Source organism: Globicephala melas, chromosome 2 (genome assembly GCF_963455315.2).
Source record: "Globicephala melas chromosome 2, mGloMel1.2, whole genome shotgun sequence".
Lineage (NCBI taxonomy): Eukaryota > Metazoa > Chordata > Mammalia > Artiodactyla > Delphinidae > Globicephala > Globicephala melas.
The window spans coordinates 48382608-48399180 of NC_083315.2; the positions used below are offsets into that span (position 1 = coordinate 48382608).

General features: G+C 40.1%; 1 non-coding gene across 1 annotated transcript; it reads left to right on the forward strand.

Annotated features, from left to right (window-relative positions):
* The first annotated feature begins 10291 nt into the window (after positions 1-10291).
* Positions 10292-10398, forward strand: LOC115861969 (U6 spliceosomal RNA). Its single transcript, XR_004042953.1, has one exon. It is a non-coding gene; the product is annotated as a U6 spliceosomal RNA (small nuclear RNA).
* Positions 10399-16573: the final 6175 nt, after the last annotated feature.

The window sequence follows — 16573 nt, forward strand, 5'->3', positions numbered from 1 at the left end:
TTACCATTGACTTTTGAATATCCTTTACATATTCTGTGTAAAAGTTCTTTAACAGATAAGTGACTTGCAACTATTTCCTCCCAGTCTGTAGCTTATTTTTTCACTTTTTAAATCTAATTTATATTTGAGTTCAGGAATGACTTTGTGGTCTTATGTCCTTAGATCTGTAAGTTACCTTTTTTATTTAACTGTTTTATCAGTTCCTTTTGACCTAACCCAAATTTTTATTTTTACTAAGTTGTTCTGTACAAAGCAGTTGCTAAGAATTGCCTTCTGTATTTTCTACTAGTTTGGCATCCTCTTATTTCCATATCATGTTCTCCTTGCCCACCCCCAACCCCACACAAAGTATTTTTTCACCTGAAAAACCAGAAGTAGGTTGACTCGGTTGCCATAATGTGTTTTCCAAATGACTCAGGTTTGTCCAGTTCTGATCAGACTTTTGTTTGCTCGGATAACAATGTGTGGGTTGCTGTTTTCCCACTGAGCTATAATTTACAGATGAATGCGTATCTCCTGTTCTACCCACTTTTCTCCACCCTGAAAACTAGTTAAAAAGAGGTGCGGGGAATGCTCAACAGATGCTGCTCTTTCCTTTTCCTTTCTTTCTTCTTTTTTAAAAAATGCCCATGCTCTGCTCTCCCTCTAAATATTTGTGGAATATTCTTTGCTGGAGCTCATGTCGTCTGGGTGGGGTGGGAATAGGGAGGTGGTCCCACTTCCATTGAGAGTAACCCGAATTCCTTGTGTAACTGTCATGTCCCACATTTCCCATTTCACCTCTTTTTTTCCAGCAGCTATTTCTATGTCTCTCTCAGATAAAGAAAATTTAAAGAGACCCTCTTCTTTAAGGATCTGGGTACACAGTGGGAATTTTCAGGACTCTCTGCTCTCTCTGGGTCTTCCCTTTCTTGCCTTGGCCATCAGGCTTTGGATGTTGAAGTTCTAGCTCAAGTCCTTTCTTTATTTGGTTACTGTTGGTAAAAACTTTGTAATTTTTTTTATTACTTTTTTTGTTGTTCCTTTTATTAGACTTGGGGCAGGAAAATTTGGAGATGCAGTTTCAATCCATTCACTACTTCCACGCATTTTATTTTCTGGTGAATTTCCTCCTCCAGGAAGTGTCCTCTGACTGTACTCAGCATAAATGTCTCTCCTCTGTGTTCCCACAGAGCTGGCACTAACTAGTAATATTTTAATCTAATGCTTAAAATATTAAAATACTTTTGTACCTGCTGAAAATAGCCACTGTACTAACCTCACTTAAGCAACCCCCAGAATCCTTCCCATAGCTCTGGCTACCCTGGCCTCTCCCCTTGGATGCTCCCCATCTCATCTCCCCCTGATCCAACTGTGAAAGGGGTGATGTCTGGACATCACTGGGCTTCCAGGCCCCTGTAGCAGCATTGCTGGTCACTGATGGATGTGCACCATTGGTTGGTACCCAAGCCGAACCACAGGCTAAACATGTTCAATGTTTATAAGCACTCCTACCTGTGCTTATCTCTTTCATGATGTTTTTCTTAAACATTTCTGAAGTTACCTATTCACTTGTCTTCTCACTGTCTAGAATACGAGTTCCTCAATGATAGCACTTCAAGCAAACTTGTTTTTTTTTTTTTTTTTTTTTTGGCCACACCATGCGGCTTGTGGGATCTTAGTTCCCCGAACAGGGATTCAGGGATTTAACTTGGGCCCTCAGCAGTGAAAGCACAAGTCCCAACCATTGGACCACCTGGGAATTCCCTCAAACAAACATTTATTTAGCCTCTTTTACATGCCATCTTCATCTCTCCCTTAATCCTCCCCCAAATTTTGCAAAGTTGGTATCATCGCTTTATTATACAGTGAAGACCCTGAGGCTTAGCAAGTTTTAGCAACTGGTGCAAGGTTACACTGCTAATCTGGGTCAAAAATAGGATTTAGATTCAGCCACTTCACACCAATTGTCTAGGAAAGATATTTCCAGCGGAAACTTGTTTATAACTAGCATTGTGAAACAGGAGCATCCTCCACGTGATAAATGATATGACATTAAGCTCTTAAAACATGCACCTGAAGCTATTTTGAGGGCAAGGACCACATTTTTTCAAAATCTAAATATCCCTTAGAGCATAGCAGAATGCATGGTTCCTAGATGCCCCAAGTGAGTGATTGTAAAGTAAGGCAAGAAAGGATAAATGAATGGATGAATTCATTAATTACTTGATTGAGTACTATTTCAGAAGAAGTTATTGGGAATATGTGAAGCAGTATAGAATGAGAGGCAGTGTATGTTAAGAGCATGCACTTTGGACTTGTCCATGGTGTACATGAAATATAATTTACTTAATCATTCTCTATTAATGGACATTTAATTTGTTTCTATTCTTTGTTATTCAAGTAATAAAACAATTAATATCTTGTATATACTTTGCAGAACATGTGTGAATGTGCATATAGTTTAATTTTCTAGAAATAGAATTACTTGGTTAACCAGCATAGGCATTTTGAACACACTTGGATGCTTCAAATTTTCTTTCTAAGATGTTCCTACCATTTTATACTGCTACTAATAATTTATAAAAGAGCCATTTACACACACTTTTACCAATGGTGGATATATTTAATCTGTAATTTTTTAAAAAATGCTAGTGCCTTATTTTACATTTTCTCGGTTACGATGAGGCTTAAAAAATTTACCCACACCTTTAACAACAGTGGATATATTTAATCTGTAATTTTCAAAAAATGCTAGTGCCTTATTTTACATTTTCTGGGTTACCAATGAGGTTTAACAAAATTACTGCTTTTTAATATTTGTCTTTTTTCTATGGGACATGATATAACTGTTCTATACATCATGGTTTGTTTGTTTTTTTATTAGAGTATAGTTGCTTTACAATGGTGTGTTAGTTTCTGCTGTACAATGAAGTGAATCAGCTATACGTATACATATATCCTCTCCCTCTTGGACCTCCCTCCCACCCCACCCCCGGCATCCCACCCATCTAGGTCATCACAGGGCACCGAGCTGAGCTCCCTGTGCTATACCACAGGTTCCCACTAGCTATCTATTTTACACAAGGTAGTATATTTATGTCAAACCTAATCTCCCAATTCATCCCACTCTCCTCTTCCCCCACTGTAACTGTTCTATACATCATGGTTTTTTGATCTAACAATGTATCTTAGAGATATAAAGGGCAAAAGAGTTGCCTTGTTCTTTTTAATGGCTACATAGTAGTCCTGTATATAACTGTTTCATAATATATAACACTACTCTCCGACTGATAGACCACCTCTAGGTTTCCTCCAATATTTTGCTGTTACAAAGAATCCTGCTGCAAATATCCCTGGTCAATATTTCACACACATAAAAGTTTATTTGCAGGAAAAAATGTCTATAATGGAATTTCCAGGACAAAGAGGATAGGCGTTTTTTTACTTTTGAAAGCTATTGCCAGGCCACCTTACATACAAGTTATACCAATATATAACAAATGACCTTCCCTCATTTCCCCCATTTGTCTTTATTTTACTGATTTGTAAATAGTCCATACATTTTGGAAATTAGCTCTTTATTGGTCCTATGAATTACAAATATTTTCCCCTGTATTTTTTAATATTTTGGCTATTTTTAGCTACATGAAATATTTATATTTGTATAAGATTAAATTTATCAACATTTTCATTTTGGGGTTCTTATTTTTGAGGCATACTCACAAAAGGCCTTCCATACCACAAGGTTACATTTAAAATTTCTTCTGTAGTTTCTTTTAATACTTTTATAATTGCATTCTTTGGCTTTTAAAATTTTAATACATCTGGAATCTGTTTTAAAGTACAAAGTGTGAATCCAATATTTTTTTCATCCTCAGTGGGACACCTAGTTGTCCCAACACATTTATTTTATAATGTAAGTCATTCTAGTCAGCTCCTTCCTCATCCTGGAGACTAGATTCTGCCCATTTAATAGTTCTTAGACAACCTCACCTCCTCTTTTCAATAAATGTAGTACCTGCTAGTTAGCTTGATGTATGCACAATCTAGTGTTATCACTCCTGCAGCATAAATTTGTCCTTTTCTCCAGTCTATGCTAGATCCTATCAGCATTAAACATGCAGTAATATTGTCCATTAAAAAGAAGGAAACATTAACTATACCTCCCCCCCCACCCCAGATACCTCTCCCATTGTCCACTCACCTTTACAACATGACTCCTTGAAATATTTGTCTGTGCTTGCAGTCTTCAATTTCCCTCCGCTCACTCTATGCTCTGTCCCCACCACTCCATCAAAACAGCACTTGTCGATGTCACGGTCACCTCCATGGGCTAATGGTCTCCAGTGGCCAGGTCTCAGTCCCTACATTACTTGGCCTATAAATCAGCAGCATAATCTCATCAAGCTTCATGGTTTTAAGTAATATTTAAATGCTAATGACTCTCAAGGTTTTATGTCCATCACAGACCTCAATGCTCAACACCAGACTCATGGATAATCACCTGTTCAATATTTCCACTTTGTTGTCTAATGAACGTCTCAAATTAACATGTTCAAAATCAAATATCTCCCTCCAGCTACCAAGCCTGCTTGTTTCATTCTCCTCAGCCACCCCTCCCCCCTAAAATAGATGATAATTTCACGCTTGCAGTTCTTCACGAAGAAGCCTTGGAGCCATTTTTGGCTTTTGTCTTTGTCTCACATCTGATTGCCAATCAACCAGCAAACCTGCTGTCTCTACACTCAGAATCTATCCAGAACCTGACAACTTCTCCCCACTCCCCAGCAGAGACTCCAGTCTGAGGCACCAGCCTTCTTTTTTTTTTTTTTTTTTTTTTGCGGTACGCGGGCCTCTCACTGCGCAGGCTCAACGGCCATGGCTCACGGGCCCAGCCGCTCCGCGGCATGTGGGATCTCCCCGGACCGGGTCACGAACCCGCGTCCCCTACATCGGCAGGTGGACGCTCAACCACTGCGCCACCAGGGAAGCCCGGCACCAGCCTTCTTCATCTTCATTATTGTGATAGCCTCTGAACTGGTCCCCTTGCTTCTGCCCTTTCCCTGCAGCCAGAGTATGGTCCTTGGAAGAGGCAAGTCACATCATGTCTTTTCTCTGGGAGTGGCTTCCCCACAGTGGCTCCCACCTGACTCAGGGCAGGAGCCAAGACCTTGCTTTGGTCTTTAAGGCTCTGCGACCTGATCACCCACTTCTTCTCTGATCTCACCTCCAGCATTCTCTCCCTGCTCCCTCTGCTTCAACCACAGGGGTCTTCCCCAGTGCTCCTTGACTATGTCAAACACCTCCCCAGAGCAGCACCTTTGCACTTGCAATTTTCTTATCCTGGACTACTCTCCCCAGGGATCCCCCTGACTTGCCTTTGATTTCTGCTCAACATCTCGTAACCCAAAAGGCCTTCCCTGACAACCCTCTAGGGAGGAGCAGTCTTCTATCCCCAACACCCCCACCCCCTCCCTGCTGCACTTCTCTCTGTAGCATCTACCTCCCTCTGTATAATTCCTTGTGTCTGTAATAACCAGCTCCACCCCTTACATGTAACCTCAGTGAGAGGAAGACTTTCACAGCTGAACACCTAGGAGAATGCCTGGCACAGAAGAGGTGCCCATAAATGTATGAGAATAAGTGAAGGAATGAATTTAGAAGAGAGTTTCTATTCCACCTAAAGTGCTTCTGTTATATGTTCTGCCTTGTATGGAAAAGCAAGTAGATTCAGAGTCAAAGGGACATCACTTTCATAGTTCAGTTAAAGGAGCTCTGGGCCAGAGCAAATAAAACTCAGTACTGGTCCCTACTTGGTCCCAAGCAGGTGGAGCATTAGATCAGTCCGTTTATCTTGAGTGTCTAAGATTCCTTGCCAGAAGATACACTTCATCATTCTATCATATCTAGCCCACTAGAATTTCGTTAGAAAGTATGGGAAAATAAATATTCTAAGAGCATTCTTATCAATCCTTTCCTGACCCTAATCCCCTTACTGTTTTCACTGCCTTGTGAATGGTGCCCCTACTCATCCAGACACCAAAGCCAGCAACCTAGACTCCCGTCCACACATCTCTCCAACACCCAGCAATTCATCAAATTCTCTAGAAACTACTTCCTTAACTTCTCTCAATTGCATTTGCCTCTCCCTTTTCCTAGGACCTTTGTCTTAGCGCAGCCTCACTCCTGCAGATTGCTCAGATAGCTTCTTAAGTAGTCTCCCAACCTCCACTGTTGCCTCATTCCAATTGATTCTTTATCCTGCAGTGCAAATATGTTCAAGTCCCCTCTTTGCTTAGAATCCATTGAATGTTCTTGCCTCCAGATCAGGTTCAGTTTCCATAGATAAGTACCAGAGACCCTCCATTTGGTCATAGCTTTCACTATGCTCATGTCCTGCCCTCAATAACTTATGTTCCTCAAAACCCAAGGTACAATTCTATGCCTCGGTGCATTTGCACATGCCATTTCCTCTTCCTAAAGTGGCCCTGCTCTCTTACACCTCTCCCAATGCTCTGCTCTGTTCTTCCACAGCTCCTGTGTTTCTTTCTCTCATGGCATTTTCCTTGCTTAATGGAAAGGAAACTTGACACTTAATGTTGGCTTAAGTGTCTGCATCCCTGAACTACACTCTGAGCTTCCTGTGGGAGAAAAAAATGGCTCTTTCTGTTCCAAACCCCACAACCAACAATTGTGGGCACATGATAGATGTAAAATGGGCCAATGGAAATGTAGAAATACTTTAAAATATTTATAAAACACCAAATGGGTATCATTAAGGTATTATTAATGCAGTGTGAGAAATTGCCTGGAGGAAACACACCTGGAGAAGGTTGGGGGTTGTGCCTTTACTGCCATGCCTTGCTATGTGTGCTTCCAGCCAAAGTTACATTACGTGCTAAGACTAATCTCCTTGTTCATTTTATGCCTGCCACTTTACCAAAATATCCCCAGGATGCTCTGAACACCGGAAAAGTGATTTTTTCAGCTTATTTTGGGAAGCCAAATAGAGATCCATTTTCATCTCATGGTAGGAGTAAATACCCTACCTACTGTGCTTTGCTTCCAGCTGGAAATGAACCAGGTAGCTATGTACTCTCTCATGTTTGCAAGAGAGAAAGTTACTGGATTTGTTGTTTATCCCTTTAGGTCAGCCAGGGGCCAGGAAGTCAAAGTATCAGAGTACATACTGAGTACATATCTAGAAAGAGGGAACAGCAAAAGACCAATGCTGAGACCATATGAGCAATCCACAGCACAGAGCCCTGAATAGTGCCTCACAATTTGGTTTTCTTCCAACAGAGCAACACATTTAGTTGGGCGATTAACCCAAATGAAAGGTTTCAGATTTATTTCATTGGCAGATAGAAGTTAAGTTGCAGAAACTCAACAAGCACAGACTACAGTTAATTTCATTTATTTTTAATTACCCAAGTAATCCATGAATATATTGTCACTATAAAAATTGAAACAATTACAGATAAAGTTGAAGTCCCACTTGACAACTCACCACTCTACTCAATTCCCCTCTCTGGGATTACTAGTGCTATCAGTTTGAAGTGTCATCAGACACATGCCTGTGCGTGCACACATGTGCACAACCCCCCCACCACACACACACACACACACACACACACACACACAGAGATGTTAAAATGAAGCTATTTAACCTTAGCTTTGGCTGAGGTTCCAAGATAATAGAAGCTCTATTCCAACGTGAGATACAAGATCAGTATGGAGGATATTTCACGAAGTTGAGAACCTCACACAAAGAATGGTATACCTACCATTGTGTATTTTCCAGGCCACTACAGGCAGAGGTAAACTCAGGGTCATGATGGTGGTAGCACCAGGTATCAGACTCAGCCCCCACTCACTAAGGCAGGCCCTAAACTTGCACTTTTCCTGACCCCTTTGCTCAGAATTCTCAGCATCTCTGGAAAATACCTCCCCTCTGCTCCAGAGAGACTTCTTTGTCTAACAACTGACACTTTCCACTCCTGCTTCAACATCCCTAGGGAATGCCTGATGCTGTTTCTATGAAGCTAACACACTGCACCCACTCCTCCATCTCTTACCTTCACCCCTGGGTGCCACATTGTTGCCCCTTCCAAGAATACTTCCTTACTCACTGAATGTCTTCTGGAGGGCTCAGTGACTTGGCCTTTTCTGTTTTTTCTCACTTCTTTTTGCAGCACTGTCTTCCTTGAATCAGGCATAAGATGATGGGATGCCAGTGCAAGACTCTTGGAGGGATGGATGCAATGAGACACTCCTGTAATTCTTGTCCACTGTCCAGCAGACAACGCCTGTTCGTTCTACACCTCTCGTCATCCAAACATGTCTAGGACACTCATATATGCACAGCTTCAGTTCTCATAGCTGAGACATCTGCTTTCTGCCACAAAGTTTACAGGGACAAAACCATGGGTTTACTCATCTCTACAACGGGGTAATGCTATGTTCTTTACAAGGCTTTTGTAAGAGTTAATGAGAGCTCATTGTAAGGGCTCAATAGTTGCCTCTTACCTTTCCTTCCCCACTAAATTAGGTCAACACCCAGATGAAGTGCCACCTCTTCTCTGAAGCTTTGTCCACTATGTCACTGTGCTAATACACAATGATCTCTCCATATTGAATTTTATCTATGTCTGGCCTTTTATTTTTTCTTTAGGGAAAGATTTTTATTTTCAGACAATAGATATTTAAATCACAGTATCATGGACTCTGGCTTAGCTACACTCATCATCTCGTGAGTGTCTATGGAAACTGAATTAGGAGCACTCCAAAGGGCTGGCCCTGGATTATTCCACAGCTTCATTTAATTATAACCATCAAAGTTAATGAGAGTCATAAACTCTTTCATAACATACCAATGGGCTGTGTGATTGGAGGGGAACCTGGACATTTCGTTATAAAGCTAGCATATCAGAAAAGACACAACTAAACAACACCTGTTCTCTTATGAAGAAAAAGACACAGAAACATAATTTGGTGACATTTTCACACTTGCTAAAATTAACTTTCGGTCAAAAGAACAGTGGAATTGTTAGCTTTATTTTCTGATAAAATTTTAATCTCAGGTTGGATAAGCAATTTTGTTTGCCATTAAGTGTGAGACTACTTGAAGTAAAGTCATGTAGATAATAGGGCATTATATAGAAAGGATAAAAAGGTTAACAGAAAGAAAGCATTATATAGAAAGGATAAAAAGGTTAACAGAAAGAAAGATCAGAAAGAAAATGAAAAGAGGAATAATTGTGTCAGAAACTTGGTAAATTGGTATATTAGGGTTCTCTGTATTGGTTCCAGAGAACCAATAGGAGAGATAGATAAGAAGGTAGATGATAGATAGATAGACAGAGGTACAAATATAAAGAGATGTATTATATGGAATTGGTTCATACAATTATGGAGACTGACAAGTCCCAAGATCTATAGAGTCAGTCAGCAAGATGGTGACTCAGGAGAGTAGATTAAGTATTTCTAGTCTGGGGGCAAGCGAAGGTCAAGGTCCCAGCTTGAATGCAGTCAGGCAGAAGAAATTGTCTCTTACTCAGGACAATCAGCCTTTTTGTTCTATTCAGACCTTCGACTGATTGGTTGAGGCCCACCCACATCAGGGAGGAAATCTGCTTTAAGTAATCTACTGATTTAAACGTTCATTTCATGGAAAACACTTTCACAGAAATACCCAGATTAATGTTTAACCAAATACTGAGCATCCCCTGGCCCAATCAAGTTGATACAAAAAATTAACCATCATACCTGGCCAATATATAATAGTCCCCGCATTGGGACTTCTGTATCTACATCTGTATGTGTCTCTATGTGCGTGTATAGCATTTAAGAAATGTTGGGCTTCCCTGGTGGCGCAGTGGTTGAGAGTCCGCCTGCCGATACAGTGGACACAGGTTCGTGCCCTGGTCCGGGAAGATCCCACATGCCGCGGAGCAGCTGGGCCCATGAGCCATGGCCGCTAAACCTGCGCATCCGGAGCCTGTGCTCCACGATGGGAGAGGCCACAACAGTGAGAGGTCCACATACTGCAAAAGAAAAAGAAAAAAAAAAAAAAGAAATGTATTCTTCTCACCTGTTTTTAAAGCTTTGCTCTTGGATTCTTGAAATCCCACCATAGATTTTTTAAACTGAGGTCAAATTCAGATAACATAAAATTAACTCTTTTAAAGTATACAATTCAGTGGCATTTAGGATACTCCCAATGTTGCGCAAAAATGACCTCTATCTAGTTTCAAAACATTTGTATCACCCCAAAGGGAAACCCTATGCCCATTAAGTAGTCATTCCCATGCTTACTTCGGCAGCACTTATACTAAAATTGGAACTATACAGAGAAGATTAGCATGACCCCTGTGCAAGGATGACATGCAAATTTGCAAAGCATTCCATATATTTATTAGCATACTAAGTGAAGTAAGTCAGAAAGAGAAAGACAAATACCATATGATATCACTTATATTTGGAATCTAAAATATGACATAACTGAACTTATCTATGAAAAGGAAACAGAGTCACAGACATAGAGAACAGACTTGTGGTTGCCAAGGGGGAGGGGGATGGGGGAGGGATGGAGTGGGAGGTTGGGGTTAGTAAATGCAAACTATTACACATAGGATTGATAAACAACAAGGTCCTACTGTATAGCAGAGGGAGCTCTATTCACTATCCTGAGATACACCATAATGGAAAAGAATATAAAAAAAGAATTTATATATATGTAAAAAAGTAGTAAATCTCTGATATTCATAGACTTAAAAAAAAATACTCATTCCCCATTTCCCCCTTTACCCAGCCTCTGGCAATTATTAATATACTTCCTGTCTCTATAGAGTTTCCTATTCTGGATACTTCATATAAATGGAATCATATAATATGTGACCCTTTATGTCTAAAATCTTTCACCTATCATAATGTTTTTCAGGTTCATTCTTTTGTAGCATGTATCAGTACTTCATTCCACTTTATGGCTCAATATTCCATTGTAGATAAACACATTTTGTGTATCTATTCATCTGTTGATGTGCATTTGGGTTGTTTCCACCTTTCGGCTATTGTGAATAATGTTACTATGAATAATAGTAGCATTACTGTGTACAATACCTTTTCGAGGGTGTACAAATAACAGTTCAAAACCCTGATTTCAATTTTTCTGGGTATTTCCAAATAGTGAATTGCTGGGTCATATGGTAATTCTATGTTTAACTTTCTGAAAAACTGTTTTCCCCATCATAAATGTTTAACAGGAAATTACTCATGAAATAAAAACGTGGGAAATCAGGACAATGTTTAACACACACACACACACAGACACTCACATCCTTAGAGGTTGCAATCTGCCATACTAAATGTTTGTGATGATGAAAAGTCCATCTGATATTGTAAGTACATCAGAGGCCTTATTAAAAGTTAAAATGATAAAGATACTCTGTTCCACTGATGGTTTTCTTTTCTCTCCCCATCACATGTGATACCAAACTCGAGCTTTCAATGATAGAGGCCATGTACTGACTTTTCCTGTTGCCTCAATAGCAGCCAGCAGCGGACTCCAACCTCCTTCATTGCTTCATAACATTCTTATATAGGAGACCGATATAGCCCTCAGGGTCATTACAAATGGCAGCCTTCTAGCTCTACAGAAACTCAGAAACTTACCCAGAGAAAGAAATGACAGAGGTCTCTGGGGTCAAGTGTTCTAGACTGACATGTGACCTCACCCCCAGAGCTGAGTACCCTGTCCCAGCTACCCTCCAGGGCAGGGCTCAGACAGAGGTAGCTGTGAAGGAAGCAGAGAGGAATGGGCTGGGGAGTTCTTGAGAGCCCACAAAGCCTCCACAATCAGGACTCCAACTTTGCTGACCCAGGAAGGATTTCCCTTCCAATAAGCATTGTTTCAGTTAAGATATTTAAGGGATTTTCTTCCAGCAGAACTATTAGAGACAAAATGAAAACCAAACAGTCTTGAGAGAAGAAATTGGTCACATACAAAATTTTGGTCCTCATTCTTAAGCAGCTGGACCACAGATGAAGGCTTGAAACTTTGGCTTCAGACTCCTCCATTAGTCAGCATCGTACAGCAACTGGGTCTGCCCAGCAGCCAGAAAACACTTAATGCATCCCTATCCCCCCTATTTCCTCCTGTATGGCTCTCTCTCTAGTCAACAGACATCTTAAAAAAATAGACCCTCCCTTGAAAAAGATTGCTGACCCCTCATTAAGAAAGACTGAAGAAAGTTCAGTCATCTTAGAAGTTCTTCCTAAAATATAATAAAGAATCTTGACCTCACTTCCCCCAATATACATTGTTGTATAGCAGAATATAAATTTTGAAATATAAATATAAAAAGAGAGGGGAGATATCATCTACTCTTTTTTACATAAATGCAAGCTTTTACTTTTGTCAAAAAAGAAAGTACATACACAGGGTGTTTCTGGATTTCAGAATTTGCCGCCAGAGAAGAATAATTAGAATTAAAATTTTGCTGCACTAGTTATTTAAATCAGGTTCCCTTGCTCTAACTACCAGGCACTATGTAGACTCACAGCCGAGAAGCTGGTCCTACCACTGTTACAACACCAGACCACCCATTTCACAGGGCCCAGCCCCACTTTATAGGGAAAGATGCAGGTGAATGACAACGCTTGGGAGCCAAGATTCCATTGTTCTCTGCTGGGGAAAGCCTGAAGCATAGTCTAACGATGTGTAAAGTGAAATTTCTTTCTGACTGAGTCATCCCCTGCTGGATACAGAAGATAAAAGAGAACAGCATCATTCTGTGCTGAAAATGTACAGTGCATGGTGATTACATCATCCATCAGGAGGCTGTGAATCTGTTGATAAGGTGAAAGCAACTGATAATCATACTAACATGACACAATACAAGAAAGCATGATGGAGGGGGCTGAGGCTGTTTGGGACATACAGGTAAGCTCTGAAGACTCAGCAATAGACCTTAGAGACCTCACAGATCCCCCTAAGACAGCCAAAGACAGGAATCCTACCAGCTTGCCTGGACTACTGCATGGGAAATCCATCTCCACCTTGGATCTCCCATCATGCAATCCAGAATTTATTACTTCACCTCATATACTTTTTCAAGAGAAGGTGATTGGTCTTATTTTTCTCAGCTCTTAGGAAATTGGTGGGAACAAGTGATGGATTGAGTGTCTCATTGCCTGCAGTCTTCCCCTTCCTCCTACAACCCAATGGCATGGATTCCCCAGTTGCCAGTGCAGAACTCTAGTGTTTTTAATGTGACAACGTTCCCACAAGGAGCAGTGTTGATTAGAGAAAAGAGCAGTAATAACAGTACCTCCACCTACTGATGACCTACTGTGTGCCAGGCTGAATGTTTCCCATTCATTCTGCACCAGAAGGCAACTATAAAGATGAGTCCAAGGAAAACCAAATGTCATTAAATTCAGCATATAAAATTGCACCACTGAAAACTTTCTCATGAACCAAGAACATACCACACTTAGGGATAGAGTGCTGTAATTGAAGTCTCTCATTCATAGATTGCCCTCTTTTTTCCAGAGATGTTTAAGCAAACCTACAAGTTCATTTATACTAATGCCTTAAGGACTGAATTCAAAAGGATCATTTTTGCATTCTCAGAAGAGAGTCAGATCCGTTTCAGTGGGCCTGGGAGTTTTCATCGGGCTAGTGATCTCAATGAACATCTTTCATGTGCGCTGATTTATCAGATACTGCTTAATTTAATTTTCAAAACACACTGTTTTTCAGATGAAGAATCAGAGGCTCAAGGAGGTTAAGTGAATCAGCCTAGATCTCACAGATAGCACATGTCAGGGTCGGTCTCTAAGCCCACGGTCTGGGGGCTGTCCTCCCCCACAAGTCTGGCTGAGCAGCCCTTCTCAGGAAGGATTGGTTTAGCTCTCATTGACCCCCCAGGCCAATTCCAAAGCCATCCTTTCACAGCCAACTGCAAATAGCATCAAGAGGTTGAGAAAACTGCATTGGAGCATCTGACCTCCCAAGGGCAGCCCTTGGTTCTCCCCAGCTAAAAGCCTCATTTTCCAAGTCTACTACTTTGAGTTGGATTGCAGAACTAGTTGAGGTTAAAACAAGAAAATTCATGTTCCACAATCAAATAAGATCAGATGATCCAGAAGACTTGAGAAATAAAGCGAGGAACCACACTTACTGGGTAACAATTGACAAAAACCTTTGAGCGGGGCTTTGGCCTGCATTTCCTAATAATTCAGGCAGAACTGAGTAACTCATGATTCATGGAGAGAACCATTTTTCTCAGAAAGCGTTTCTAATTTTTGCAGAAGCATTTAACTAACTTGCAATTTTAAAAAATGTGCTCCAAAGCACGTCGTTCAAATTAATTTTTGAATGTTGAGATCAGCCTTCTTTTGGATCTGTGAGAGATGCTCCATATAGCACAGGACGTTAGAGTGGTACTTTCTTCTCAGGTCATGGGAAGACATTTCCTATGAGTTTCTAGATGACACACATGTCAGAAAGGGTGTTCATCAACTTGCCAGTGTTCCTTTATGGTCACTAGAGAGCTGCCTCTTTCTTTTGATCTTTGAGAAATATATTGTGAAATATTTCTGACATATAAAACTATGGAGAAAATAATACAATAAATGCAAGCGTATCCATCTCCTAGCTTAAAAAATAGAACTGTGCAAACATACTTGAATCAGTCTGAGTTCCCCATCCCATTCACTCTTGGGGATGTCCATCATACCTGGGCATGTCTTATACTTTTACCAAAATCCTGTACAACTAAGCAATACTGAGTATCATTTTACACAATTACACATTACTTAAACGGTGCATCAATGACATTGTTCACAATATATTCTTCTGAAACTCTTTTCACTCAACAATATGCATACAAGAATCATCCAAGTTGAACGAACCTTGAGATTATCATACTAAGCGATGTAAGTCAAAGACAAATACCATATTATATCAGTTATATGTGAAATCTAAAAAATAGTAAAAATGAACCTATTTACATATATATGTGAATCACTTTGCTGAAACTAACACAATATTGTAAATTAACTTTAATTTAAAATTTTTTTAAAATAAATTCACCCTCAAAGGAAAAAAAAAAAAAAAAGAATCTTCCAGGGCTTCCCTGGTGGCGCAGTGGTTGAGAGTCCGCCTGCCGATGCAGGGGACACGGGTTCATGCCCCGGTCTGGGAAGATCCCACATGCCACGGAGCGGCTGGGCACGTGAGCCATGGCCGCTGAGCCTGCGCGTCCGGAGCCTGTGCTCTGCAAAGGGAGAGGCCACAACAGTGAGAGGCCCGCGTACTGCAAAAAAAAAAAAAGAATCTTCCATGTTGATGCATATAGTTCCAGGTCATTTATTGTTACTGTTGTATAGTATTTCACTACACAAATATAATTCAGTGTAATGCACCATCCTCTTGTTAACACTTAAGATGTTTCTAATTTTTTACTATTCTATATGAAGCTGATATGCATGTTCTTGCATTCCATTCTATCATTGAATAATTTCATGCATTCTTAACACTTTCTATATTCTCTGTGTCTCCTTGGGCACATATGTGAGATTTTCTTTGACACATTTCCTAGAAATAGAAATGCTGGGTCACAGGGTACGCTCATTTTCATGTTTATTGCATGTGGCTAAACTGCTGTCCAAATTGGTTGTACACATTTTCCTCTGTACCTGCAAAGTATGACTTCCTCTTTCTCCATATTCTCACCAACACTTAGTATTTTCAGTTTTCAATTTTTGCCAATCTGATGCCAATCTGACTGTCTTTTAGCTTTGCATTTCCTGATTATGATGTGGTTGAATATTTTTTCTTAATGGGTCATTTGGGTATTTCTTCTCAAATTATCTGTTTATATCATTTGCTTATTTCTCTAGTAGGATTATCTTATCATCAAATTTCAAATGTTCTTTACATGTTTTGTGTATACATATCGCAAACATCTTTACATCTTATCCTTGTCTATGGTTTTCTCCCCCCAATGTTTTTCCTTTCAGTATTTGAAACACAGAGTTTCTATCATTTTAATCAAGTTGAATTTATCAACTTGATTTTAATCAAGTTTTTAATTTAGTCAAGTGTTAATCAAGTTTTAGTCAAGCTTTAATTTAGTCAAGTTTCAATTTTAATCAAGTTTTTAAAAGTGGTTTTCTCCCCCCACTTTTTTTCCTTTCCATATTTGAAACAGAGTTTCTATCATTTTAATCAAGTTGTCTTTATGTTTGTCCTCTTTGTATGTATGTACTTTGTATGTACTGCCCTACCACAAAAATCACAAAGATGTTTTATTAAATGTTTTCATAAAAAATAAAAATTATGGGTTTCCCTGGTGGTGCAGTGGTTGAGAGTCCGCCTGCCGATGCAGGGGACATGGGTTCGTGCCCCGGTCCAGGAAGATCCCACATGCTGCAGAGCGGCTGGGCCCGTGAGCCATGGCCGCTGAGCCTGCATGTCCAGAGCCTGTGCTCCGCAACGGGAGAGGCCACAACAGTGAGAGGCCCGCGTACCGCAAAAAAATGATAATAATAAAAATAAATAAATAAATAAAAATTAATATTC